The sequence below is a fragment of the Pongo pygmaeus genome, chromosome 2 (assembly GCF_028885625.2).
Source record: "Pongo pygmaeus isolate AG05252 chromosome 2, NHGRI_mPonPyg2-v2.0_pri, whole genome shotgun sequence".
Lineage (NCBI taxonomy): Eukaryota > Metazoa > Chordata > Mammalia > Primates > Hominidae > Pongo > Pongo pygmaeus.
Genome location: NC_085930.1, coordinates 129,710,733 through 129,737,808, shown reverse-complemented (window position 1 = coordinate 129,737,808; position 27,076 = coordinate 129,710,733). Strand labels below are relative to the sequence as shown.

At 38.6% G+C, this 27,076-nt stretch overlaps 1 protein-coding gene and 1 long non-coding RNA gene across 13 annotated transcripts in view; one reads left to right on the top strand and one right to left on the bottom strand.

The window, feature by feature from the left end:
- Window positions 1-27,076, bottom strand: part of THRB (thyroid hormone receptor beta) — a 371,664-nt gene that overhangs the window by 38,915 nt on the left and 305,673 nt on the right. The gene's annotated exons all lie outside the window — the stretch shown is intronic.
- LOC129034114 (uncharacterized) overlaps window positions 1-27,076 on the top strand; it is a 119,429-nt gene that overhangs the window by 86,575 nt on the left and 5,778 nt on the right. Inside the window, exons 2-3 of the long non-coding RNA XR_010125757.1 lie at window positions 20,719-20,781; window positions 26,938-27,065. This is a non-coding gene — a long non-coding RNA (uncharacterized LOC129034114). The remainder of the gene's footprint in view (window positions 1-20,718; window positions 20,782-26,937; window positions 27,066-27,076) is intronic.

Sequence of the window (27,076 nt, the reverse complement as noted above, 5' to 3'; positions counted from 1 at the left end):
CCTCAGAACATCCACTGTTTTCCCACCCTGTCTACCCCTGCTTGGAATCTTGGAGTCTCTTTCTTTACACTTTGCCCTCTGGCTGGCTGGGCCCTGGTGTTGGGGGACAGCACACAATGGCTTGCCAGGCTTTGAAGACTGAAGCACTGGTGGGCAGAGGAGGGGCGAGCAGGAGGACCAAGTAGAGGTGTCAATCTAGAAAAGGGGATGAGGATATGATGCCAAAGGACCCTGGATTCTCATTGGAGGCTTTACTGCAGAAAAAGGGACAACATGAGTTTTGGATCATTTCTTCTGATTCAAGAATTCCTGAAACTAAAACATATTTTTAAATTACAATTTTTTTTAACTTTTGTTTTTTGAGACAGGGACTCACTCTGTCACCCGGACTGGAGTGCAGTGGCATGACCATGGCTCACTGGAGCCTTGAACTCCTGGGCCCAAGCAATCCTCCCAGCTCAGCTTCCTGAGTAGCTGGGACTACAGGTGCACGGCCACCACACCTGGCTAATTTTTAAGTTGTTTCGTAGAGATGGGGTCTTGCTATGTTTCCCAGGCTGGTCTTGAGCTCCTGGGTTCAAACCATCCTCCCGTCTTGGCCTCCCAGAGTGTTGGGACTACAGGCGTGAGCCACAGTGCCCAGCCTATTTTTTAATTTTTAGGGCCAGGTTTGGGCATAGTATAGTTGTAATGTATAAGAAGAACCTAGTGAAATGTTCCTTTTGCCGTCCCTGTACATTCAGATCCTTAATAGCTGACATAACCTTTCAATCTACAATTAGAGGGAAAACACTTGAAGATGCAAATCACTAAGAAAGGGAATACGTTGATATAATGCGTTTGAGTTGGAATATTAATCAAAAGGGCACACATTCTGGCAGTCTACAACATTTGGCTTACAGAATGTTTTTAAAAATCTTAGCCAGTTTTTAAAACCAGGAAATTTCATAAAACATACAGAATTCTTGCTTCATTTGAAAAACAGGAGGAACTGGCAATACTGAACCCAAATTCTCACAGTGTAACGATCAACTGAACTAGAAAGGTAGCCCTACCTCCCAAGAAACAGACATCCTTTTTAGCGCTCCACAGTCAGAACCTCTCCGGATTGTGTGCATCAGTTGCTATTTATTTTTGTTCTTGCATTATGCCTTTTCAGAAATAAAGAAATATTTCACATAATTCTTTATCAAGAGTGGAAAAACAAAAGTAGTTTGAGAAAAATGATAACTTTTTTTTTTTTGGGACAAGTTTCACTCTTGTTGACCAGGCTGGAGTGCAATGGCACGATCTAGGCTCGCTGCAGCTTCCACCTCCTGGGTTCAAGTGATTCTCCTGCCTCAGCCTCCTGAGTCGCTGGGATTACAGGTGCCTGCCACCACGCCCAGCTATTATTTGTTATTTTTAGTGGAGACAAGGTTTCACCATGTTGGCCAGGCTGGTCTCGAAATCCTGACCTCAGGTAGTCTACCAGTCTTGGCCTCCCAAGGTGCTGGGATTATAGGCGTGAGCCACTGCTCCCGGCCCGAGAACATATTTCTTCATAGAAGTGAGAAATATTCTTATCATATATTATGTAAGCATTATGTGTCTTTGTTGAAAAATTTAAATTAAGCAGCCATTGTAAGACAGCTCTTCCTCTCTCTCTCTCTCGCATAACTTGGAGGCATTGGAGTTGTAGAACCCTGGTATTGATGAAATCATTTCCTGTTTTAAAAGAGGGCATGAATTAGAAAGCAGGAAGGCAAAGTCATCAGAAGATTAGGGGAGGGAGCAGAAACAGTCACTAGAGATGGGTGATAGTTGCCTCTGATTTTGCTGTGAGAAGCAATTTATAGCTTTGGGCTCATGCAGAAGCACTCACAGTTATGTCATATCCTGAATCCTTGAGAAAAACAATTGTCATTTCTTTACCTGAAAATCCATTCAGAATGGGATTCAAGGTTATAGCTCTAAAAATGTGGGCTATCAGCCCTTCAGCCTTATGTTACATAAACATACATAAAAGGGAAGGAGCTGTTGCATTTGTCATCAGAACACCATCACTGTCGTTATGAGCTGTACTGCTCTCCCTGCAGGTGTATCCTGCAGTCACATGGATGTGCGCTTTAGGGAGTGCAAAATAAAGGAGGTTGATGCTTTCGTGGTGCTTATGATCTGGATAGATTTGACATAAATAAGCAAACATGATGAGGAGAACCCAAATCCCAACAATGGAAATGAGCTATGACATATATGTATGTGTTATGTTGCACGTATATATGGTTATGTAGGTTCAGGTGTACTCCATTTTGACAGAAGTCAATATATGAACATTTAAATATGATATTTGGAAATGGAGGAGGGATTTTAACATTATAAAAAATCCTTTATGAAAGATCCTTTACTTCAGATATTCTCCAAGTAGTAAGTTCTTCACCATTAATGCAGTGGTCCTCAAGTGGGGGTGATTTTGCCTCCCAGGGGACATTTGGCAAAGTCTGGATACATTTTTGGTTGCCACAGCTGCTCTGTGTGTGTGTGTGTGTGTGTGTGTGTGTGTGTTTGCTACTGGTGTCCAGTGGGAAGAGGGACCAGGAATGATGCTAAACATCCTACAATGCACAGGACAACCATCACAACAAAGAATTACGTGGCCCCAATGTCAACAGTGCCAAGGTTAAGAAACCCTAGTCTAATATACTTTATATATAATATAGTACTTTTCAAAGGTGATTTACACAAGTGATTCAGAGCTATTGTATAAAACAAAGGATATCTGCCTTTGAGGGCAGGGCTGGTTGGGAGCGGGGGTGATGAGAGAATGTGTTGCTGGGTAATAGAAGAGGCTGGTGGGCTGTGAGCTGAGTTGGTGACATAAAGCGATGCAGGCTGACAGTGGCAAGGTGGCCCACCAGGGTGTGGCTGGCAGTGGGTGACAGCTGGAAGAAAGCATACTGGTTCAGGGATGGAGACTAGGGTGACAGAGAGAGGAACCCATGGGGAGACTGGCCAAGGTTTCTGGAACAGAGGGTGTGGGTAAAAGCACAAAGCCAGAATCAAAATTGAACTCTTGAGGGCAGGGAAAAGTTGGTGGAATTTGTGGTAATGGAAAAGGGCCCAAAACCTTGAGACGGAGCCCTGTGGTGGTGCAGAGTATGGGGAAGAACTGCCCGAGTGGCCGGAAGCAGAAGGCTTTAAGCAAGACAGGGTGAACCTGGAGGGAAGAAAGGCAGGAAAACATGGCGGGAGCTATCTGCAGATAAGGAAAGCAGGTGTGTGGGGTGACAGCTCAAAAGCACATTCTAGGAGTCTCTGAGAGAGCTGAGGAAATTCTCTATAACAGCTGGTACCGAGGGAGCCGATGAGAGGGAAGTACCAAGGACAGCGCACGGGAAGGTCAGCATTCCCAACGCTCTGGAAACAGGAAGAATACAGATAACCAAGTGGGCACTGGTGAAGCCAAGGACCCATAAGATGATGGGATCATAAAAGCTGGACCAGAGTGGGTGGTAGGGTGGGAAGCAGCTTGACTTCAGGCTGAATGCACTTGAGTGCTGAGAAAAAAGTGTTGTGCTTGACTATGAAAAAGTATTCATGGAGGCATGTGAGGTAGTGGATATGAACTCCATATGCAGAAAGTCAGCAGTCTCACCATTCCTCTGTAAGCCTGCCAGGTGTCTGAATCCATTTGCTCATGCTTTGGACTCCTACTGTTAGCTTTCATTGTGAGTAAGGGCAATGCATGCTCTGGATGAGGTTAGGGCATTCAGTGAAATCTCTGAAGGACATGTCTTTGATGAGACAGTTAATTCTCAGGAAAGAAAAGGAAAGAGTCAGCTCATGCTTTTGTCTGCACTGGGACTTGGTTTGGAAACGATTATTGCTCCTTACTTTGCTTTCATTTCTGGGTGCCAAGAGGCACTTTCATTTAACCTTTTGTACAGTGAATGTGTTCTGTATTTTTAAAAGTTGTGGTATTGTTTTCTGGAGTGGTATTTTCTCTGAACAGCATATGGGTGGCAGTACCTAATTTAAAATCCTAACTTTCCATCAGCATCCTTAAATTACATACACATTGTTGAAAAATCTATGATTGCATTAACCACTTAACTATTACATTTAAAAGAGATTATTTATTTAGTACTCAACAGTTCACTGGGTGGACTGATCACATCTGTGTTTAAATTAAAAAATTCAAGTAGAAGGGAAGAGTAAGGATGGGAGAGAGAGGGAGAGAAAGAGAAGATAGAGGAAGAAAGAGATGGAGGGAGAGTAGGAGAGAGAGACAGAGGGAGAGGAAGAAGGAAAGGAAGGGAAAGATTGAGAAAGAAACATTCCCCAATTTGCCACTTAATTTTCATTTCAAATGCCTGTGTAATTGTTCACCTGGAGTCAACAGAGCTACAGAACACACACACACACACACACACACACACACAAAGACAGAATTCTATGTCCAAGTCAGAGGGACAATGAAAGCAGATTCAGAAAGCACAGTCCTGTGTGGAGTTTCTGCTTCAGTTATTAATTTTTCTTCCTGCACAACTAAAAATGTGGTTGTAGAGCAACAACATATACAATCAGAGCCAAAACTGAATAGGACAACCCTCCCCCACCCCCACCCCCACCCCCATCTCCTTGATCCTGGCTTAAAACCAGGAAATTCTTATTCTCTTGGACATGATAAGCAACTCTGGCAACTTTTCGAACGTTCAATTCCTATCAAGTAAGATGGCATGTAGAAGGTCAAGCAAAGAATCCCGTGGAGGAGAGTCGCCCAGGGCAGACTCCTAGGAAGGATTCTGTTTCAACAGACCCGGCTGGCCCAGACTAAATCGAGAGGTTGACCTGCAAAGCTGCCTTCAGAGCAGCCAGATGCAGATGCAGGCTGTTGGGGAACTTCGGAACGTAATTAGCATTTGTGATGGAAACAGCCAGCACTTCCACCCACAAAAGGATTTTTTTTTTTTTTTTTAAAGAAAGAAAAGAAGAGAAAAAAAAATCAACTTTTTACTTTGCTGAAACCTCAGCCACAGAGGAGAAAGCACAACAAATAACCTGGCTGCCAATTCTCCTCCATCTGATTCCAAACTTATTCCCTCCTTCTCCTGAATTTGCGGGGGCCAGAAGTGTGCAGCCAGCACTGGCCCCGTGAGGACTTAGCATAGCATTTTACAGCTATGTCACTAGAATTACAGTAAATATCATATCTTCTGAGTGAATGATAGGGTTCTTTTCATTTGTCCCTAACTTTTGAAAATTAAAAATTTGTTTATTCATAATCCATATGAAAAATAAGACAGACATTACATTCTGCATTTCAGCCCTCCTCAATGTGAAAATTACATCGGTTTTCCCCTCCTCAATTCTTGAAGCTTTATTTTAAATGTGATTCAATGAACTGACATCTGACTCTTCCTTAGTTCATGTTCTTAATGTTTCCAGAACTTGACAACTTATTCTGTCGGCTATGAATGCAAAAAAAACTTTGTAGAAAAACAATCCAAGGAAAACTAAAAGTTATTCTAAAGTCTACCAATTAAGATAACCATTCTTAACATTGGGTAGTGTAGCCTTCCTTTATTTCACCAGTTTGTACCTATAATTTTTTTATAAGATTGTAATTTTTTTTTACAAGATTCTCTGTATATTAGAAAATAAAGGCTAGGAAATAAGCCATCCTTAAAAAAATAAAGAAAAAGTTAACACAGCTGCAGTATTGGAGTTTATAAAGCTGTAATGACAGCAATGAACACAGATGAAGCAATTATGAACTTTTATCTATTGTGAATAGATAAAAATCCAATTGGAAAATGAGGCCTACCCCACTGAACACCTGTTTATAGTCTTAATTTTGCCTTAATGAGACACTACTGATGTCTTTCAACACAACAAAAATCAATAGTGGATCAATATGGATAAACATGTTGGGTACAACCTTTTGTCCTAAGAGACAGTTAACAGCTGGGTTTAGTTTTACTGGGATTTACTTGAAGACTTGTAAAAGTAAATAATGGTGCATTTAAGAATATTTGCCTGTTTTGATTTAGTGAGTTTGGCAGGTGGCGGTGGCCTTTCAATGACATATGGCTTTGAAATTACATCAATATATGCATACAGTGTGTCTTTTCCTTTAGTTCATGCATCAAATTAATTAATAAAGAATCCCTGGTTTAACATTTTATAAGCAAATATTCCCCAGTGTTGGTTGAAAAAATACAGTGAAAAGATAAGAGAGAAAAGAGCCTGAAATGTTCTGCAGGAATTTTTAAGAATAGCAGAATGAGCACATAGATTGACAGGTACCAATATTTTCTTACAACACTACAAAAGACATATCCAAGTATGTTTAATGAGGCAATGTTAATTTCTTCTTTTCAAAGTTAAATTACTTATACTACTAAATGAAATAGCACATGTTCAATCTACCTCAAATGTTTCAATTAGGGGACTTACCCTGTGTATCCCTTGTAATAAATGAGATGCTGATGACCTTCAAAAGGATGCAAAACTCTATATTTATAAATAAAAATCAAGATGAGCAACTCTAAATATATTTTATGCTGCAATCCCCTTAATATTTCATGATTGGAAGTTATAGAATAACATTATATATAGTAAAAATTACAGATTCTAGTTTGTGTTTTTATAAAATTTTGTTCATTTGTTTTCATGACAGACTACTTTCAACTATAGAGTCACATTAAGAAAAGCAAATGATAAATTTTATAGAAACCACAACTAAATAAACCACATTATGTTTTAAGATTAATTTAACAGAGAAATTTACCTTTGAGGATCAAAGGGCATCATGTTTTTGTAAATTATAGAAACTTGTAAATTTGGTTCTCTATGCAATATCCTATAGATTATATACAAAAACATGAGATTCTGGCATATCTGCACTAGCATTTACACTATTTTCAAAAGCATTCCTATCTGGCAGTTGCTACTAAATGTTCTACCTGTTTGCCTCCCTTATTTTATTTTTCAGTATCTTATTTTTCAGTAATACATGAAATGTTCTATTGACAGAAATTTAAATAGCATTATAAAGCCACAGTGTCTATTAAGATAAATGGATATTGTGCTGGTTTTAATATTGGCTATTTTGAAGGGTGTTTCACTTGCTTTCATAAAGAGGATTCACTTGATATGATTACAGATATGTTCAACTTTAGGGACAAAATAGCGAGGTAAAGTTTCTCAGTTTTTGAGTTTTACATTCTTACAGTTTGACATGGTTACAAATAGATTCTTTACTGTTTACATGGATAAGTAAATACATTAAAATGAACATTTACAGATCCTAGCAAATCAACATTATTATAGTACTGTTAAAGAAATTACTAAATCACTAAATATTTTACTAGTTAACTAGTTAACTAAAATAAACTTTCAAAATGAAGTGCCAAGAAAAAGTCAAATGAGTTTTTAATCTGAACCTGAACTAGAGAGAATTATCCCACTTCAAACACCACGACACCTACCCGCCAAAAGGAAACCTTTCACATATTTTCTTTTGCAAAGAAGCCAACAACAGTCACTTTGGGCAATATATATACACACATGCAAAATACAGAAAGGCAACTCACTCCAGCCTTCACAGATGAAGAAAAAAAGTGCTTGGAAATCTTGATGTTCACAGAGTCCTTCAATCACCTAGCAACCCCTCTTACTGCCGTTTTTAATTTCAAATATTTAGCGTTCAAATTCAAAGATTTGACGAAACTGATGTAAACTGTAACTTTAAAATGAAACGAAAACAAACAGTGAAACTTTGAACAAATTTAAGCAAAATGGTCCCTACCTTTTTTTTGAGAATACGATGGCGACTGCACTTGAGAAAAAGTAGGCTTTTCTTCAGTGAAATATTCAGGTTGGCTGTATTGATTCAGGGCCATGTCCAAGTCAGAGTCCTTGCTTTTAAACATGTTTCCAGGGTAACTACAGGTATAAGGCTGATTCACTGCCCAGGCCTGTTCCATATATATGTTGTTACTGGGCACAGCCTGAGCATCGCAACCACTGTAACCCGGACTATCTTCAAAATACGCGTAATAATCAGTGGACTGCATGTAGCAATTGCTGCCGGCAGCTGGGTGCACTTCATATATTTCTTGCATACAGTAGTTCATTTTGTTTCCCTGGTTCAGTTTCTAGTTTACATATACACACACTCTACGCATGCATTCTCCAGCCCCATACAGCCTGAGAGCTGGGCATATACGCAGAGAAGCATACATACATACACATGAAACGCGAAGGGAAAATGAATAAACACCACCACCAACACAGCAACCCAGCCTGCTTTACTTTGTAATAGCACCTGATGTGCTAAAATCCTATTTAGACCGAGGTGTCTTTTGAGCTCTTCTGCCATCCAAACATATTGGAAAGCAGATTTATGACTATCAAAGGTCTTAAGCTGTGCATGCAGCTAGTTAATTCCTGGGGAAGATGGCAGGCAGGTAGGAATGACCTCCACCCAGATAGGGAAGCGACAGCGAGAATGTTACTCTGAAGCTGCTAAGATGCATTTTATATGCTGTTTTTAACCCCTTTCAACATGATTATAAAACGATTACTCATTGTTATATCATTTTGGTTGACAGCTTAAGCATGAAACATTATAAAGACATCTTAGAGAATATCCTTGGATACAAAGAAAATCCTAAAATCAATAATCCAGTTTATTAGCATGAACCAGAGAAAATCCAGTAGTAATGAGCCTGATGACTGACTGACTCCAAAACATTAATCTAGCTGTGCAAATATTAGAGGTTGAATCTGTTGTTGAATGTTACTGACTGGCTTTTAATACTAGGATCCAACCATCTTCCCATGACACATAGGTCCCGCTGGTTTTTAAAACATGCCAAGGAAGTACGTGGTTGAAAATGCTGCTGATGTCTGCACGTGAGTTTTATTCTGTTCCTTGCACATGATTATTTTCTACCTCATAAGCACTAATCTACGTGAGGCCTAAAGCTTACATTAACTGTTCAATTCTGTAATTTATGTTTTCTTTATAAAGGCATGAGAGTGTATGCCAATGCCCCCACATGAGGAATACCCCTATTATATAGCAGCTTTCCTTTTTTGTTGGTGCTTAACAGTACTCTGATCAGTAGTGCGTGGAAAACTGTAAACACTTACCACTTTATTCCCATTCAAATCTGCCTTTAAGATTATTTTCAGGATTTAATGTGATTTAAGTGGTATTCATGTACTTAAAGATAGTGATCAAAAAGGGAACAGCATTTTCTGTAAGAATCATCATATCTTTTAACTAAGAAGTTAACAAATACCAAATTAGATTGTAAATGCTTGCTAAGATGATTACTAATGGTATTTTCTCCCTGTGGATGGTGGCCAGTGTGTGCATGTCACGTATATGCATAGTTGTAGATCATGACATCAGGAAGGGCGGATGCTGCTCTTCTACACTAGGGATTCCTTCCGTTTCTTAGGCAGCTTGTTTTCAGGGCTGGGCCTCAGGTGGTTACGTTTATATTTGGCTTCCTGCTGGTCCATGAGCATGTGACCTCGTTGGTATTTCCCTCTAAAGGACCATCAACAATGTAATATTGTAATTTTCAACAGTGAGACCTTTGCTTTGGACATGTAGCTCCAGTCATCAATTGCAATGTGGAATTCTGGGGCAGGGACATATGGCAGAAGTAAGGAGGGTATTACAGTCATTCAACAAATTATGGGGTGTCTGTTAAGTACAAAGCAAGGAGTTGGTGGCTACAGAGATGGCTGTTCAGAAAAAAAAATCACCGTCTCTGTCAATAAGTAGCTTAATAGCATGTGTATTAAATATACAGTCAAGTGGACCATCATTGTGCTGTCTTTAATTGCTGACTTTTTATAAATGTAGTAAAGGAGCCATAGACTCAAGGGAAAAGGTGGGGAATTATAGAATGAGCAAAAGATGTGACAAAATTAGAAAAGAGACCCAGGCAGACCTATGTGGAAGATAGTAATAAGACTCCTTTAAAAACTGCAACTGATATAAAACAAGCAAAAGCATGTTCTTCACTTGGTATATATTTGAACCTGGAAAATGAATCACATTATCCTAGAAAGCATGAAACGTTACCATAAGGAATAAAGAACACAGCTAACATTTTAATCGTGTTTTTACTTTCTGATTACTCTTAAGACAAATAAAAGATTTATTCAGTGTTATTAAGAACACATACACAATATTACAATTAACATTTCCTCCCTACTGGAAATGTCAAAACATTTCATTGGAAGCAATAACTATTTTCTGAAAACCCCAGGAAAAAGGATCCAGGCCTTATGTTTTTTTGTCTGATGTCATTTATTTATCTCCAATTTCCCAAGCCTAATCTGAAAATTAACTTTTCAATAAAGCAGTTTTCTTTTTTGGCAAATGCACGTGTTCCAAAGTCTCTTTTTCTGGTTAAGAGCTGCGTGTTGAATCCATTCGATTTTGCAGTTTTGCCCAGTGCCTTTCCTGGCTCCCTCTCTTTCTCATTAAAGGCAGAAATCCAAGCAATTTCTTGCTTTTCATCAGTAACAATATCAACGAAAATCAGAGACTCAACTTTTATTCCAAAGGAACACTTAAAAATAATTTTCAGAAATCTCTAAATATGCTTGAAAAATTGGAGAGTTATTCTTCCCTGGAACTGGATATAAATACTGCAATGAAAAAGGAAAGAATAGCTGCTGAAAAACTTTCTCTCTCTTTTTACTAAACATCAGAAAGGTCAACAGTATTTTTATTGAATTTAAAAAATCCTGAATTCCCTCAGAAATCTTTAAATTAAAAAAAGTTTCAAAACATATTTCAGAGAGCTCACTTCCTCCCTGACGTTTATTGTTTGGAGAAAACAGAACAAAACATTCTGAAACACACTCCTCATACCAAGTGGGAATACTCTTTACTTGTAATGAATGCACAAAACTCTCATTACTATTAGTTGAAAATGGAGCTCAACACTCACATTGAATTTGAAATATGGCCCCTCACATCCTGATAGAAGCAATTACATCTGTCACCTGTGATTCACTCTTGCATGCTTCTTTGTAAAGTCAATAAAGCAATCTAAACATATTATGTGTCACAAATGGGGTAAGCTTCAGTGACGTTGCTGTCTTATTTTCTTGATTGCCTGCTCTAATTATTTAAAGAGCAGCTTAAGAGTTATTTCACTTATAGTGCATCCAACTGCCTTAAATAAACTCAGGAGGACTTTAATAATTCCGATTAGAAGTGTTTCAATCAATAATTTATATATATATATATATATATGCACCTAGGTGTGACTTATAGAAAGTCCACTTTAATAATTATGGGATGAAACTTTAGCATCAAGATTTTTAAAAGAAGTTCCTGAGGTTATTTACATAAGTAGCAACATTTGAGAACCACTTGTTCTACTAGGTGTCTGACCCCAGTCCTTCACCTTCACCAAGGAGCAGGGAATCCTGTGTACTAACTCCTTTTTCTTCATTTGAAGCTTCACTACATATTTCCCTTAGTTCTTAGCAATTTACCCTCCACACTTCAACCAGGCTTCACCTGCCTTTGAGTTAACCAGTCAAGCAGGGGAGGCAGCACAAAAGGAGGCACGCTAGGAAAGAAAGAAATACAAGGAGAAGGGTAATAAACTTGGCATGGGGACACAGGAGTAATCTGCCTAGAGTGCCAGGGATGGCTTCACAGAAGAGGTGACCAGTGAGCTGGAAGAGTATGTAGGACATCATCAGTGGAAGCCTAAATTATGAAATGGCTGAGCAGAAATGTCTTAGGAAGGGTGCTATCAACTAACTGTGCTTGCAAAAAGGCACATAAAGATAATTGATAAGCTTTAAAGCAACTGGTCAGAGCCTTTTAACTTCCACTCTAATGATTGTTCTCCCTTTCTGTTTTAGTAATTGAACCTCTAAATTTTAGTTGGGCTCATGGCCCCTGAGAAAAAAACTATATGTCCCAGTTTCCCATTTGTCAATATGTGTCTGTGTGACTAACTTCTGGCCAATGAGATGTAATAGAAGAAGTGTTGCAAGGCAATTTCTAGGAAACTTAAAAGATACATTAAAAGACAACTGGTGCATTCCATTTGCCTCTCCTTTGTTTTGACTTTCTGCTCTCTGCAATGACTGGAGCCCCAGCCATCATTTTGGTCCATGAGAGTGAGGACTATGCTGTAGGGATTGTGGAAGAATGATCTGGAAAATTCTAGGTTGCTGAAATACACAGAATTGCCATACTAGCTCTGGACTGCCGACTTCTGGACTTCTTTTTTTCTCGAGACAGAAATAAACTTATTTAGGTCACAGTTTTCTTATTTGTAAAACAGAGATAACAGTACTCACTTCATTGGTTATTGTGAAGATTAAGTGAGTTTATATAAGTAAAGCACTTAGAATGATGACTGGCCTAGTAAGTGACATAATTATATATACATAATAATTATAATATATATTATATATATATTATAATATAGATCTCTTAGGTCTTGTCTTGGGCTACTTCTCAGTCTACACTCTAGGTCAGAGGTCAGCAATCTTCAGCCTGTGGGCCAAACATGACCCACCACCTGTTTCGTAAATAAAGTTTACTGGAATACAGCTTTTATTTGTTACATATTGTCTGTGGCTGTTTTTGTGCTACCATGGCAGAGTTGAGTAGTTGCAAGAGAGATCTTATAGCCTGCTGAAAATATTTACCACCTGGTATTTTGGAGAAAAAGTTTGCCAAGCCCTGCTCTAGGTGATCTCATCCTGTCTCACAGCTTTAAATACTAATTATATGCAACATCCATGTGGACATCTCCACCCCAGGTGTCTCCTCTGAAACCAGGATCCTATATCCAACCATCAACTTGACAACTCCATTTGCCCAACCAGGGCATCTCCAACTTAATTCTTTCTAAAATCCGTTCCTCTCGCAGTAGTCCCATCTTGGCACCACCATCCACCTGGGAGCTTAAGCAAAAAACCTTCAAGCCAACTCTTTTCTTCCCTTCACTACCTAAATCCAATCCATTAGCAAGTTCATTGGTTCTTCCTCCAAAATATATGTTTAATCCAACTACTTCCTTCTCTCTGCTGCCATCATCACAGTCCAATCCATCATCATCTCCTAACTGGACTCCCTTCTGGCTTTCACATTAGCCTTGGGCCACTTTAATATTTTCTTGACGCAGCCACCAAAGAGTGATGTTTTACAGGCTGCAAATCAGATAATGTTTCTTCCTTGTTTAAAACCTTCAGTGGCTTTGCACTGTATTTAGAACAAAATCCAAACCTCTACCAAAAGGTGGTCCTTCCCCACTACTTGTCAACCCTCCTGCTTCCTTGACATAAACCAAAATAGCATCCTCATTGTTCCTTGAGCACTCCAAGTTTTTGCCTGCCTCAATTCAAGGACGCTGCACATGTTCTTCCCTCTGTCTGATATATTCCTCCCTTTAGCTCTTCGCAGGACGGAGCCCTTCTCATTCGTTTGGATGGAGCCTAAATGACATTTTGTGTGTCAGGAACCTCTTGATTCCATCAGAGGCCTGAAAGCCCTGACACTCTTCACATACATAACAACACTTGCTCTCTCAGAAAAAAGATGGAGGACTCTCTGTGCACCAAAATCCATGTGCATTAAAAAAAAAAGATAAAATGTTACATATTGCAATAAGTGGATTATCTTAGGCTTGAAAGTTCTTGGGAGATATCTGTCTGTCTAAAATCGATCCAGTTTGTTCTTTTATACCTTCGTCACAAGAGAACAGAGATATAGCTGTTTATTAAACCTACCTCAGTTGAGGTTATGGAATTACAAATAACGATCATCAGTGCCAATCATCTCTGCCCCAAAAAAGATTATAAAAAGGATTGAGACATTTCCTGCCCTTTGAAGTAACTACTCAAATTGAGGAAAGTTCCCTTTAAAAATGTAAAGAAGTATGAGTCTCGATCTTACCACTTAAGTGCTGAAAGCACATCTAATACATTTTGGTGGAAACCAAAGAGGTGCACAAAACCTTTTTGACCATACTTTCTTGGATTGTTGAGGCCTGGAATCTTTGGACTCATTGCTTTTAAAAAGGACTTCAAATCAGTTCAACTCCAGAGATGTGAGCAGGGCAAGCTCCTGGAACTTCCAGACCACTCAACTTTAAAGCAGCCCTCCCTCCAGACCCTAACACATATGGAACATTTATGGAGGCTGAGACCTGTTTTAGGTTTTCTTAGGGTCCTAGGATATTACAGCAGGAACTTCTGAGCTGTGCATTCTACATGTATTTTATCTGATTATGAGAAAACTGAATCCCAAGGGGATGAAGTGACTTGTCACTTGGTAGGTGGTAGCCATTGAGGCTGTGACCCACTCCTGCTTTGACTGTATCATTTCTCCTATTGTAGGTGGGACCTTTATTTTCCCAACTGGGCCTAGTGTTGTAGGGTTAAAAAGGTGCTGTGGAGGAAAGGGAGTAAAGGAACTTGTCTCAGGCCTGGGGATTGACTGTCCTTCCTCAGGATTTCTGCCAAATTATATAAAGCCTTGAGTCACTAGATCATGCAAAACTCTAACCATTTTAGAAACTTTTACTTCCTCAGTCCTGGGAGTGTTAATTAGCATAGCTCCTCCTCCCCGACCACTACTGTAATGGTGTAATTCTTAATAAATGAACACCATGGCTACTGGGTTAATATTCAGATGGTGTTCCCTAAGTGGTCCCATAATACAGTCCCAAGAGATGATCTAAACAGAAAATAATAAAAATAAACTTTATGATCAAATGAGTTTGGGAAATGACACATTAATGCTCCTCTCTTGGAGATTCACACACACACAACTTTGAATGACTTTGTATAACAGCATTTCCTAAACATTTCTGATCATAGAACCCTGTGTGTATCTTGTAACATTTGTTACAAGTGTTCCATGAAACATACTTTGAAAAACCTAGTCATCTGCTCTGTTGGATATATATGCTGGAGCTTAAGGCACGGATACATAACAGTGTATTTCTCAGATTACACACCAAGAACCGAGAGAAGAAATCTGCTGAAGGGGAGTGTCCTTTTTAGGGTCTTTACCAAGGAGGAAAGCTGCCGGCCAGAAGAGGCAGGCTGGACACATGGAAATGCAAATCCCCAGGTGGGCACAGGACAAGACCAGGGCCTCTGGGGCTCTTGAATTAAGTCTGTTTTGGTAGGAATAGAAACTCAAAGCTCTTCTCTTTTAAAACATATCGTACACTGAATTTGTTTCTAATTTTTTCCCTTGGCATTTCATAAAAGCTTTTGATAGTTCTAGCCCATTACAGCTCTACAAAAGGGCACTAAGGGGAGACTTTTGTTCACAATCGATCACCAAGCAGAATATGCTTTTACAAAAATGTGCTTGAAAAAGTGACAGTGTTTTACTAGTATAAAGGGAATGGATTCTGATCTGGTGCAGTGGAAAAAAAATGGCTCTGATTAGAACATTGAAGTAGGAACAAGACAGTCTTAGGGACCAAGCTGATGGAAGCAGGCCCAATAATTGAACTGAGAGATTTCCAAAGGGCAAGAGACTCTCATCAAGGCAGTCCTGGTGGCTTCCTCAACCTGGACACCCTCTTTGTGGGTCTAAATTTTGGAGTTGCATGTTTTATTTCACAAAGGTGGAATAATTGCCTCAGCACACTCGTGCAAAAGATACCACAAACTTAGCTACAGCAGCCTTTTACTAGATGAAATAAGTCAATTTCTAGGATGAGCAAGTTAAAAAGAACAGCCTTTTGTGGTTCCACAAAGATTATAAAATAGAGTCCAAAATGCTTAGGTCAGTGATTCTCAAATGGTGGTTTCTGAACCAGCAGCATTAGCATATCCTGGAACTTCTTAGAAATGCAAATTCTGCAGCCCACCCCAGACCAACTGGATCATAAACTCTGGGGGGTGAGGACAGCAAGCCCTCCAGGGGATTCTGATACTAGCCGAAGTTTGAGAACCACTGTCTTAGTAAAGCCTGAAGTTGCTCTAGCTAGTCTGTGTCAACTTTTCCAGCATCACTGGCTGTTACCTTGAGCCCTGGATTCTCAAAACTTCTGTCTTCTTCTGTTTCTGTTTTCTCCTGGTCCTGGCAGGTGTATTGACTTTGTCCTTGATCTAAAACGTTTTAGGCCTAATTAGGCTAGGAAGAATGGCGTGCTCCACGTGGCCAATGCAGCTCAATTTTCCTGGCCTCTACTTTGAGTTTTGGTGACCATGTACTACCAGTACCATAATACATAACAAACTTTATCACTGTCACTCCAGACTCTCAACAGGAGCAGTGATATCTGACATTTTTGGGTCTTTGGACATAATACTATCACAAGAGCACAAGCTCTCTGCTTCCACCTAACTCCACAGCCAAACCTATTGATGGTATACCAGAAACCTGCATGTCATATAGCCTTTTCCTACATGTCTCCTCTATCTCTGGATAGTTCTTTTCAGTCATCTTCAAGGGATGATCTCCTCATCTGTCTTTTACAATTGGCCATAACTTTGGTTCTATTCTCAGCCCTCTTCTAACCATACATATTCTTCCAGGTGAAGCCATCAATGTCTACAGCTTCAGCTATTGCCCGTGTGCAGATGGTGCTTAATCTCTCTTGTGCCTTCCAGACCTGCATTCCAGCCACCTACCAAACCCCTTTCCGTGGATGCCAATGTACCTCACATACCAATTCTAGACTCAGTGTGTCAGATTCTGTGTTGGGTGTTTATATGCATCATCTTATTTAAACATCACAATAGTCCTACAGCAGCTATGGCTGGCCACATTTTTTTTTAAATTTTTATTTTACTTCAAATTCTGGGATACATGTGCAGAATGTGCAGGTTTCTTACATAGGTATACATGTGCCATGGTGGTTTGCTGCATCTATCAACCTTCATCCAGGTTTTAAGCCAGGCGTGCATTAGGTATCTGTCCTAATGTAGCCACATTTTTTCAATAGATGAAAACAGACCTATTTGTCTGAAGTGGCACAATGGTGATTTGAAGAGTGAGGATTCAAATCCAGATCTGTTCAAGTAGAAATTACATACTTGGACTTTTCATTACAGCTTGTTTATCTCTCTGTAGCTTTGCCACAGCCTCTAGTCACAAAGGGCCAACTATTCTATGCTGTTACTATTTTAATGAAACTAATCATTTCATTTTGAAGAGAAAACTTGCCTAACCCAAGAGGTTTCTATACCTCTCATCTTACTCTGATCTTTCCATTCATCCTCCACATTGCAGCTAGGGGAATTGATTTTAAAGGAGAATCTAAAGCATGTCACCTATTGCCCCTCCCACAACCCCAATCCTAGCTTGCAATAATCTTTAGTTTTTAAGATAAAGCTTAAAGACTTAGAAGTCTTTTGTAATGTAGCTCCTGACTACTTTCTACTCTTATCTCTTGCCACTTTCTCATATGACCTGAATGCTGGCCATTTGCAATTTTGTTGAACAGCATCTCTCTGGCTTGGTCACACACAGTTTCCTATGTACAATGGCCCATGCACTGTGCTAACCCCTTTCCTGTAGATTATATCATTTAAGCCTCACAGCAATCCTGCTCGTAGATATGACTGTTCCTGTTTTAGAGATAAGGAAACTGAGACTCAGAGAGGTTCCATAACTTGCCCACAGTCATAAGACTGATAAGTGGTATTCTCAATGCATGCAAATACCATATTTATGTCCAAAATGGTATGTCTCTGTTTTGCTGCCCTTATGCCATTCAGCAGCTTACACTGGAGTCTGGGAAACTGTAGGGCTATAGTGACTGACATGCAGTGATTCTTCGTGGTTTGTCATCTGTCCTCTTTGATGAGTCCAGAAACTTAATCATGTCAGACAAGGGAATTTGTACACTCAGAAAATTTCTAAACAATCTTTGCTGGATGTTTAGTCCATGAAATCCTCTTTTGCGTATTGAGAAATAATATATAGTCTGATTTCAGCCTAAATTCAAGATTTGTTCCATTTAAGTATTCAAGTAATGGATTGTAGGGTTCAAAACTCCCAGACACGTTTGTACTATTCCAAGGCCTTTCTCGCATAGTATTTCCAGTGGATGGAACAGTGCCGATTAAAGACTGGAGTCCTAGCATAGTGTCTTTCACATAAGAACTCTGGGATAACGATCAAGGGTTTTATTCTGACTGATATTTCCTAAGACCAAAGGCAAATTATAAAGTCTTCTTGTGCTTTGAGAGAATGAGATACTATTCAAAAAGAGCTCAGGATCCAAACCAAAAGGAAAATGCACATATGCAAAAGTGAACAGAATAGTATTTGTAAGGCTGGAGATTGAAAGAAAAGTGAAAAATTTGAAATATACTTCAGACCACTGTTATCATCATTGAAGTCTTCTATTTGCTAAGCCAACAGTGGAATGTCTGCTCTTTTTTATAAATGAACATTTGATTCAAAAGCAAACCTTAATGAATCTAATATAGTCTGATGTGGCTTGAACATCATGGCATAGAAAAAATGCAAAAATATTTCAGTTTTGGTGTACCTTTAATTAGACAATTAGCTACATAATAATGATGAGGTCTATTGCATGGTGACTTTATAAACAATAAGATTGCTTGGGAAGGTATTTCCATTCATTTTGCACAGTGGAAAACTGAGGGGTGCTTTTCTTACTGTACATAATTACAAAGGGAAAAGGTTAGTATTGAAAATTTAGGCCCTCAGGTTACTATTCTAGAAATCACTTTTCCCACTTTCACGCTATGCTTTTCTAAGTGGAAAATTATTTTATTGTTTTGGAATTTCTGGGTGACTAATAATGTGTTTCAACACAAATTCTAAGATCACTTCAATGATTTATCTGTTTTTCCAAAGATGTGCTTAATTTAATGTCATATTGTATATTTATTATAGTCAATATGTTTCCCTGTATCTCTAGAAAAAAATGCTCTTCAATATTTTGTTTTTTATAAATATCATTTATGTTTTGCTTGAATATCACATAGCAACTCATTTAGTGTATTTTTAAATTTAATCATTAGAGAAAGTAGATATGTTTCCCCTTAATATGTTAAGATAATTATTTCATTGTAATTCACAATGATCGACTTGATGTGAAAAGTTGAGTGGTTGTTTAAGTGGAATAATTTTGACATTTAACAGCTACGGTATACTTTCTTTATCCCAGAATAACATGTCAGAGATTAATTTTAAAACAAATTTCCCTAATAATAGGAATAATGAATGAACAATTGAATCACCTGCATTTACTTTGCTTTTTCACCCTTAAGAACAACTAGTGCAAAATTTAGACTATGCCACAACTGATGTAGTTTCAAAAGATTTATTCTTTGTCAGTACAGGCTCCAGTCCTACATTATACTTGAAAATGTTATAAAAATAATAAAAGGTAAAAAGTTCAAAGTACTGATACATGCTACATTGTGGGTGAATCTCAAAAACAGTATGCTAAGAGAAAGATGCCAGTCATACAAGACCATGTATTGTAGCATTCCACTTTTGTTAAGCTTCAGAAAAGGCAAATCTACAGGGACTGAAAGAAAAGTGGTTGCCAGAGGCTGGGCACAGGAATGGGGAGTAACTGTAAATGACTCAAAGTTTCTTTTGGGATGATGGAAATGTTCTAAAATAAGATCCTGATGATGGTTGCACGCCTCTGCAAATATACTAACAATCATCGAACTATACACTTAAAACAGGGGAATGTGATGGTATGTAAATTATATCTCAGTGAAGCTTTATAAAAATAGATGCAGGGCTACAAATAGCTTGAGTTAATTAAGACCGATTCTCAAAATAAAATAAAGTTTACATCATTTATGTATCAATACCATGTATGTTATTCTCCCAGATCTAATGGAGATACACCATAGAAGGAAGACATGGCCCTGACTCTGAAATTTGCAATCAAACTAAAAATACATATCAGCAAGCAGAAAACAGTATCCCACACACTGAATACTTCAAGCGTTAAGTGAACATGGAGTAAAATGGAATTATTATTTTTGAAACAACGTAGGTTACATTCTTCATTATTCTTTCCTAAGACAAATGCTAGCCAGCCAATAGAATTTTCATCATCGCTTGGTTGTCAACAGAGTTACTGCTCATTGCAAGCCTAGACTTGAAGCTCTGCCAACATTTTCTGTTTGAAAATCCTATGAAAAAAGGGGTGTGCATTTAACTTTTTATTCTCAGCATATAGTACAGTATTGGACACATAGAACACACTCAATTTAAAACATTGTCAGTATAAATTATGATGAATTCACCATCTGCAGTGAATCAAACAGGCATGTTTAGAAGCCACAATTAAATAAGGCAGAACACAGTGAATACTTGTACAGAATTTCATCACAGCATTAAAAACAAAAATCCAAATTCATTCTGATGGGGCATGGGGACACACAGAGGAAGCGATGTCTGAATTGGGCCTTGAAGGATGAGTAGAGTAAAAGGATTTGTAAAAGTTTTCGAAAATAGGATCTACTTCATGTTGGTACCCTTGAGATCCAAATCCAGAAATGGCAAATTGAAATTCTTCATTTTATTTCAAATGTCAAAATGTTCTAGAAAGATACACAATAAATATCAAGGTTAACTTAAGACATACTCTGATCTTAGTTGTTTTGTAATGTAATATGATTGGATTGTGGAAAGAAAAGAATGTTTAGTTAAAATATGAGAAGAGAATAAAATGGCTGTGTCTATTTTTTTATCTTCAGAAAAGTCTTCAGACCGTGGACAATGTGCTCTTTGTCCCTATTACGGAGAAAGGTGTTCCCTAGGTAAGTATCATCCTATGGTTCCAACCTTAAAAATGTCACAGGGGACAGAGAAACAAGTAACTTTTTCTTCTGACATTCACCTTTAGAGGATTGAATAGCTGCTTATTAGAGGACTTTTAGAAAATATACTTTCTTCTAACCCAGTAAGATAATGAGCCAGCTCACCAGTAAAGAAGATCTAGGCCTGCTCACACTAAGATATAAGTGGTTTGGAAGATTGAAAACTATTTCTGCATCATATAATTAAGTTCAAAATTTTATAGGAACAAACACCGTGTCATATAATTTTTTAGTATCTCTGTTCAAAATGTATAATCTGATTCTAATCATGAGGAAAGGCTGGGTGCGGTGGCTCATGCCTGTAACCCAGAGCAAAGGAGGCCAAGGTGGGTAAATTGCTTTAGGCCGGGAGTTCAGGGCTGCAGTGAGCTATTAGCTCACCACTGCACTCCAGCTTGGGCAACAAAGTGAGACCTTGTCTAAAAAAAATCATGAGGAAACATCCGTCAAACTTAAATTAAGGGACATTCTAAAATAATAATCAGCCTGTATTTTGTCAAGAAATATTTCTTCAATGGTGTGAACGACAAAGAAAAACTGTGAAATGGTTCCAGACTAACATGAACCTGGAGGACATTATGCTAAGTGAAATAGGCCAGGCACAGAAAGAAAAACACTGCATGATCTCCACCATATGTGGAATGGAAAAAGCTGAAATTGAAGCAGACTAGAGTAGAATGGTGATAACTAAGGTCTGCAGCGGGGAGGGTAGGTAGAATGGGTAGATGTTCGTCAAAGGGTACATAATTTCAGTTAGATATTGCTAAAATGTTCTCACCACAAAAAATGATAAGGATATAGGTGATAGATATGTTGATTAGCTTGATTTAATCATTTAAAGATGTATAATGTGTCAAAACATAACATGTACATGATAAATACATACAATTTTTATTTGTCCATTATACTCTAATAAAGCTGCACAGGTGGTGGGAGGAAGAAGCAGACTAAAGAGATAAAAAATAAATAAATAAAATGAATGATCCTGGCCTGGATCCCAGACCGGAAAATAAGACTGGTATAAAGGACAATTGGTGGTGGCCTCTCCCAGCCCTATCTAGAGGAACGAAGCCTGTGAAAACCTCTTAGAGACAAGCCCTCTCTCCAGCCCTGGTCCTCACCTCAACTCCCCCTCCAAGGGGGTGGCAGGAAGGATAATTTGTAAAATGTAAATAAAGTCTGTAGATTAGAAAATAGTATGCATCAATGTTAAACTTCCCAATTCTGATAATTGTGCTATGGTGTCCTAAGATAATTTCCTTAGTTTTAGCAGGTATTTAGAGTTAAAAGGGCATGATGTTTATAACTTACTCTCAAATGGTTTGCAAATGGCATAATAATAATATGTATATACGCAAACAAACACATACAGAGAATGAGAAAAGAAATATGGTAAAATGTTAACAATTGGTGAATCCAGGTGAAGGGTATGGGAATTATTTGCACTATTGCAACTTTTTGGTAAACCTGAGATTAATTTAAAACAAAATATAAAAAGGAATTTATAGGTCTGCCTTAGGAGCCCTTCCAAGAAAATGTACAATTTACTCAACCTTGAAGACTTAGTGGTCCTTTGCCACCAATTTTATTTTTCCACTTCAACTCTTAGAAACAGAATCCAACTCAGAAAGTAAGCAGATTTTCAATAAAACAAGTAATAACAAATAGCTTTTGATTCATTAAAAAAGGAGGTCAGATGATTTGCATAATTTTATTTTTCAGTAGTGATCACCAGGCTTATATTCCTGATATCAAAAAGTCTTGAAAAATCATAGAACGGGCGTTCATTTCTTTTTTTGGGAGAACAAATAAGACTCAAGCATAGAATAATTGCTTCAAAGGAAATTTAAGAATGAGCATGTCGTGTGTAACCAGGAAAAGATAACAAGAAAGAAATTCCCTATGTCTTGTCTTAAATATTAAGTGGGATGAACCCATTGCAGATACCTGTTTCCCTGGAAACCCATTCAATTGAAATTGCTGCAAAAATTAACATGTATTATTTTTCCCTTAAAGGGCAGTAGCTTCTTTTACTTACACAGTTTTGACCTTTAGTTTTATGTCTTAGTCTTATTATAAGAAGTTATTTCCAGAACTAGGCAAACAAAGAGCTGAATACATATCTTTTCATTAGTCCTGAGGCTTAACTAAAATAGTATGGCCTTTATAGCTGTACTAGATATCTGAGGCAACTATGGGTGGTTGGGGTACAATCTGCCAGTCATAGAATATTGCAGTCTAGACTAATAAACCATCAACCCACACATGATATTCTTACTCAAATGCCAAGTGTCTTTATCATATAGACAATTGAGTTAAACAGTCACATATGCAGCACAGCTCTGTATTTTAAGAGGCAGTAAAGTTTAATAAAGCCAAGTCCCTTGTATAAGCCCATACTGACAAATGTCATGGGGACAGAGGTTCACAATATATAATAATCCTATGTCAGGTCAGTGCCATGGAGAATAGCTCTGGACCATGGAGGATTTCTGACTCTAATCTTACTTGAGAAGCTCAGCTGTTTCTGAATTTCTGGGACCCGGGCAGTGTGGATAGAGGCTCATATTTGTTCCAGTTCAATCAAGAAGGCTGAACTGGCCAAGACCTGAAAGATCAATCTGTAAATACAGCTCACAATTAGAATTAGCCACAGAACAGAATAACTGGAGAGATAAACCAGCCCTGTGCCAGGGCAGGTCGTAAGCACAGGTGATACGGTTCCCCCATGTATGTGCTTCCTAGACTGCAATGCCACTATCAGAGGCTACCTTTGGCATGAGGTCGCTGCATCTCCAGGAGTACTCAAAACTCAAAGCCTCCCTGCCCTGGAGAGGTAAGGATGTAAGTCAGTACTGGTCACCAACACCTTCAGGGGAATAAGTTTTTTTAATGGAAAATGAGAATGTTTTCAGAAACTGAAGAGGGAAGAAGCCTAGACTTTGTAGAGACTGAAAATGGGTTTGGATAGCCTGAAGGGGACTCCTATGTTCCTGGGAAAAAGATATCCTCAAGGGAAGTAAGGACACTGAAAGCGATGGTTTAAGGCAACTGATTTCCCAACTTATCCTGGAACTGGTATTATGTTTTCATGATGATCATAGCTTGTTTTAGGGGGCTGGTAATGATTTAATGTATTTTTCCTTGTCTTCCCCACAAGCGGAAATATGATTATCATATTGGAGGGCCACTTTAAAAATGGAGTGTAGATTCATCTATTTGATTTCTTTGTGGTCAATTAATCTCTGACTACATTCTTTGTTGGAGAGAATTATTGATTTAGCCAAGGTTAAATAGCTGGTGAGTGTCAAAGCCAAGAACCAATGGTCATCTGTTCTAAACATTCTCCTATGTGTTTACTAAGTGCTGGGCAACATCCTTAAGATACGATGCAGCAGGCCAGCTGTGTAAGGTGAAGCCTTTGGGGGATATCTTGATAGCCTGTGATCATTATGCCATTCACACATTTGTCTAGATTTGGCTGGAAACTCTTTGTAGTTTAAACCTATGCTCAGGGTCAGCCCTTGACAAACAATGAGATAGGTGACATTTGTCTTTAGAGCCTTGACAATGAAGTGAGTGCTGCTCACAACCTGACAAGCTGCACAGTATTACTTGTTACTTGGCAGTCCTGTTCCTTATTATTATTCTTTTCTTTCTCTCTTATCTATTGCTATCCTTACCCTGTTCATGGCCTTCTTCTAGTCCCATTCTTTCCATTGTCTTTATTGGACCCTGTCAAGAGTAAAAGGAATCTTATCCAATTCATCCATTTGAAGAAGCTAATGACTTGATAAGATATTCAGCCAGTAAGTTTGCATTTTGAAAGACCACAGTGGGGCCGGGTGCGGCGGCTCACGCCTGTAATCCCAGCACTTTGGGAGGCCAAGGCGGGCGGATCACGAGGTCAGGAGATCGAGAGCATCCTGGCTAACACGGTGAAACCCCATCTCTACTAAAAATACAAAAAATTAGCCGGGCATGGTGGTGGGCGCCTGTAGTCCCAGCTACTCGGGAGGCTGAGGCAGGAGAATGGGGTGAACCCGGGAGGTGGAGCTTGCAGTGAGCCGAGATCGCGCCACTGCACTCCAGCCTGGGCGACAGAGTGAGACTCCGTCTCAAAAACAAAACAAAACAAAAAAACAAACAAACAAAAAAAAGAAAGCCCACAGTGGAAGGGCAATGATAGAATTATAAGCATTCAGGGCAACTTGTAGGAGATGTCCTGGGGAAGAGAAAGACTGAATTCCAGTGATCACCTACGATGTCTTTGTAAGGCTGACCCTCCCAATAACACCTTTCCAACTTCAATGCTAGGTACATTAGCAATCTACTTGTATCTGATTTTGTCTGAAAACTACCTGTTGGAAGAGTCAAGGGATTTGGCTATTGCATCTGTTCTGCCTGCGTCCATAATATTCCTGGCTTTAGAAACTTCACTCCTGTCAGTCACAATTTAGTGGTTATTCTTACATGGGCATTCTACATTCCTAACGTCCAATGTGGTTCTCATAGTCTTTCTGGCTCATTGTAAGAAAAATAACTCTCATTTATCGAGCTTTCACTGTGTCCCATGAGATCATTTAAGAGTTTTTTTCTTTCCACAATTCTGTGAAAGGGGGTCCACATTTTACAGATGAGAAAACTGAGGCTCAAACAAACTAAGTGACTTGCCCAAGTTTCAATGGCTGGTAAATGGCAGCACCAGAATATGACCTCGGACTGTGTAAGTAGATACGTGCTGACCTCTACTGCTCCCATCACAGCAGGTCTGACCGCCCTGCATCTTTACCTGACAGTAGAGCAGTATTTCCTCCGCAGTTTCAAATTCTTTCCTTTGGGTCTGGAATATTCTTACCCTTTAGAGTCACAGGGGATTATAACAGTAGAGAGCTCTGACCCTGGGGCCAGATTGCCTGAGTTAGAATTCCAGTTCAGCTACTTCATTTTCCCCTTGATTTCTTATTTAAAGTTTTAAATTTTAAAAGAGTCTGCAAAAAAAAAATACTTTCTTTGTTGCTATGGACTTTTCTTTCAACTGTTTATGCCTCTACTAGAGCTGTGCACATAATGTTTTGTTTTGCGTCCCTTCATTTATTTTTATATAGTTCAATGTATTTCAAGGTCAGAAAGGCTGGCAAAAACTGGAGGAGGTGGGCACAAGGCTAAGAGGTGTGTTTATATTCTAAGAACAGTTATCATTGTTTAGTTTCTCTTAAGTGCCAGGCACTATGTTGGGTGCTTTATACAGATTATCTTTCATCTTTTTTCTTTTCTTTTTTTTTTTTTTTTTTTTTTTTTTTGAGACAGAGTCTCACTCTGTCGCCCAGGCTGGAGTGCAATGGCGCTATCTTGGCTCACTGCAATCTCTGCCTCCTGGGTTCCAAGCGCTTCTCCTGCCTCAGCCTCCTGAGTAGCTGGGATTACAGGCACACACCACCATCCCCAGCTTAATTTTTTTTGTATTTTTCGTAGAGACAGAGTTTCATCATGTTGGCCAGGCTGGTCTTGAACTCCTGACCTCAAGTGATCCACCTGCCTCGGCCTCCCAAAGTGTTGGGATTACAGGTGTGAGTGACCGCGCCCGGCCTTTCATCTTTTTATTTTTATTTTAAAAAATTAAATCCTTCATTGAAATATCTTTCATCTTTACAACAAATCTGAAAGCTAGATATTATTCCTGTTTAAAACTAAGTGGACTGAGGGTTACAGAGGTTAAAAAATTTTCCCTGAGCTGATGATTTAAAGAGCAAGAAATAAACTGAAGCCTAACTGTAAAGCATATGATCATAACATTAAACAAATTATGCACATCATTATTCATTAATACATTAATTTTTATTAATACATTCTTGTAAAGATTTTTGAATGTGGTTGCATATGAAGTTAATCCTTCTTATTCCACCCTTTTCTAAGGTATCTACTGAAACAAGTTTGATGTATATCTGGGAACTATTTTCTGTGCACATTTGTAAACACAATTATATAGACTTTTAATGCTATAAATGGGATTACACTATTCTTAATGCATGCTTACTTTCATTAAGTATTCCTAAAATCACTTCTTTTAAAAAAGTCTGTTTTTAATTTTTCTAGTGAATGCTTTGGATATACCACAATTTATTGGAACATTCCCCAGTGGACAGACATTTAGATTGCTTCCAGTTTATCAGTAACAAAAAACAAAGGTGCAAAGAACATGTTTGAACAGACTTGTGCCCTGTGTGAGTATTTC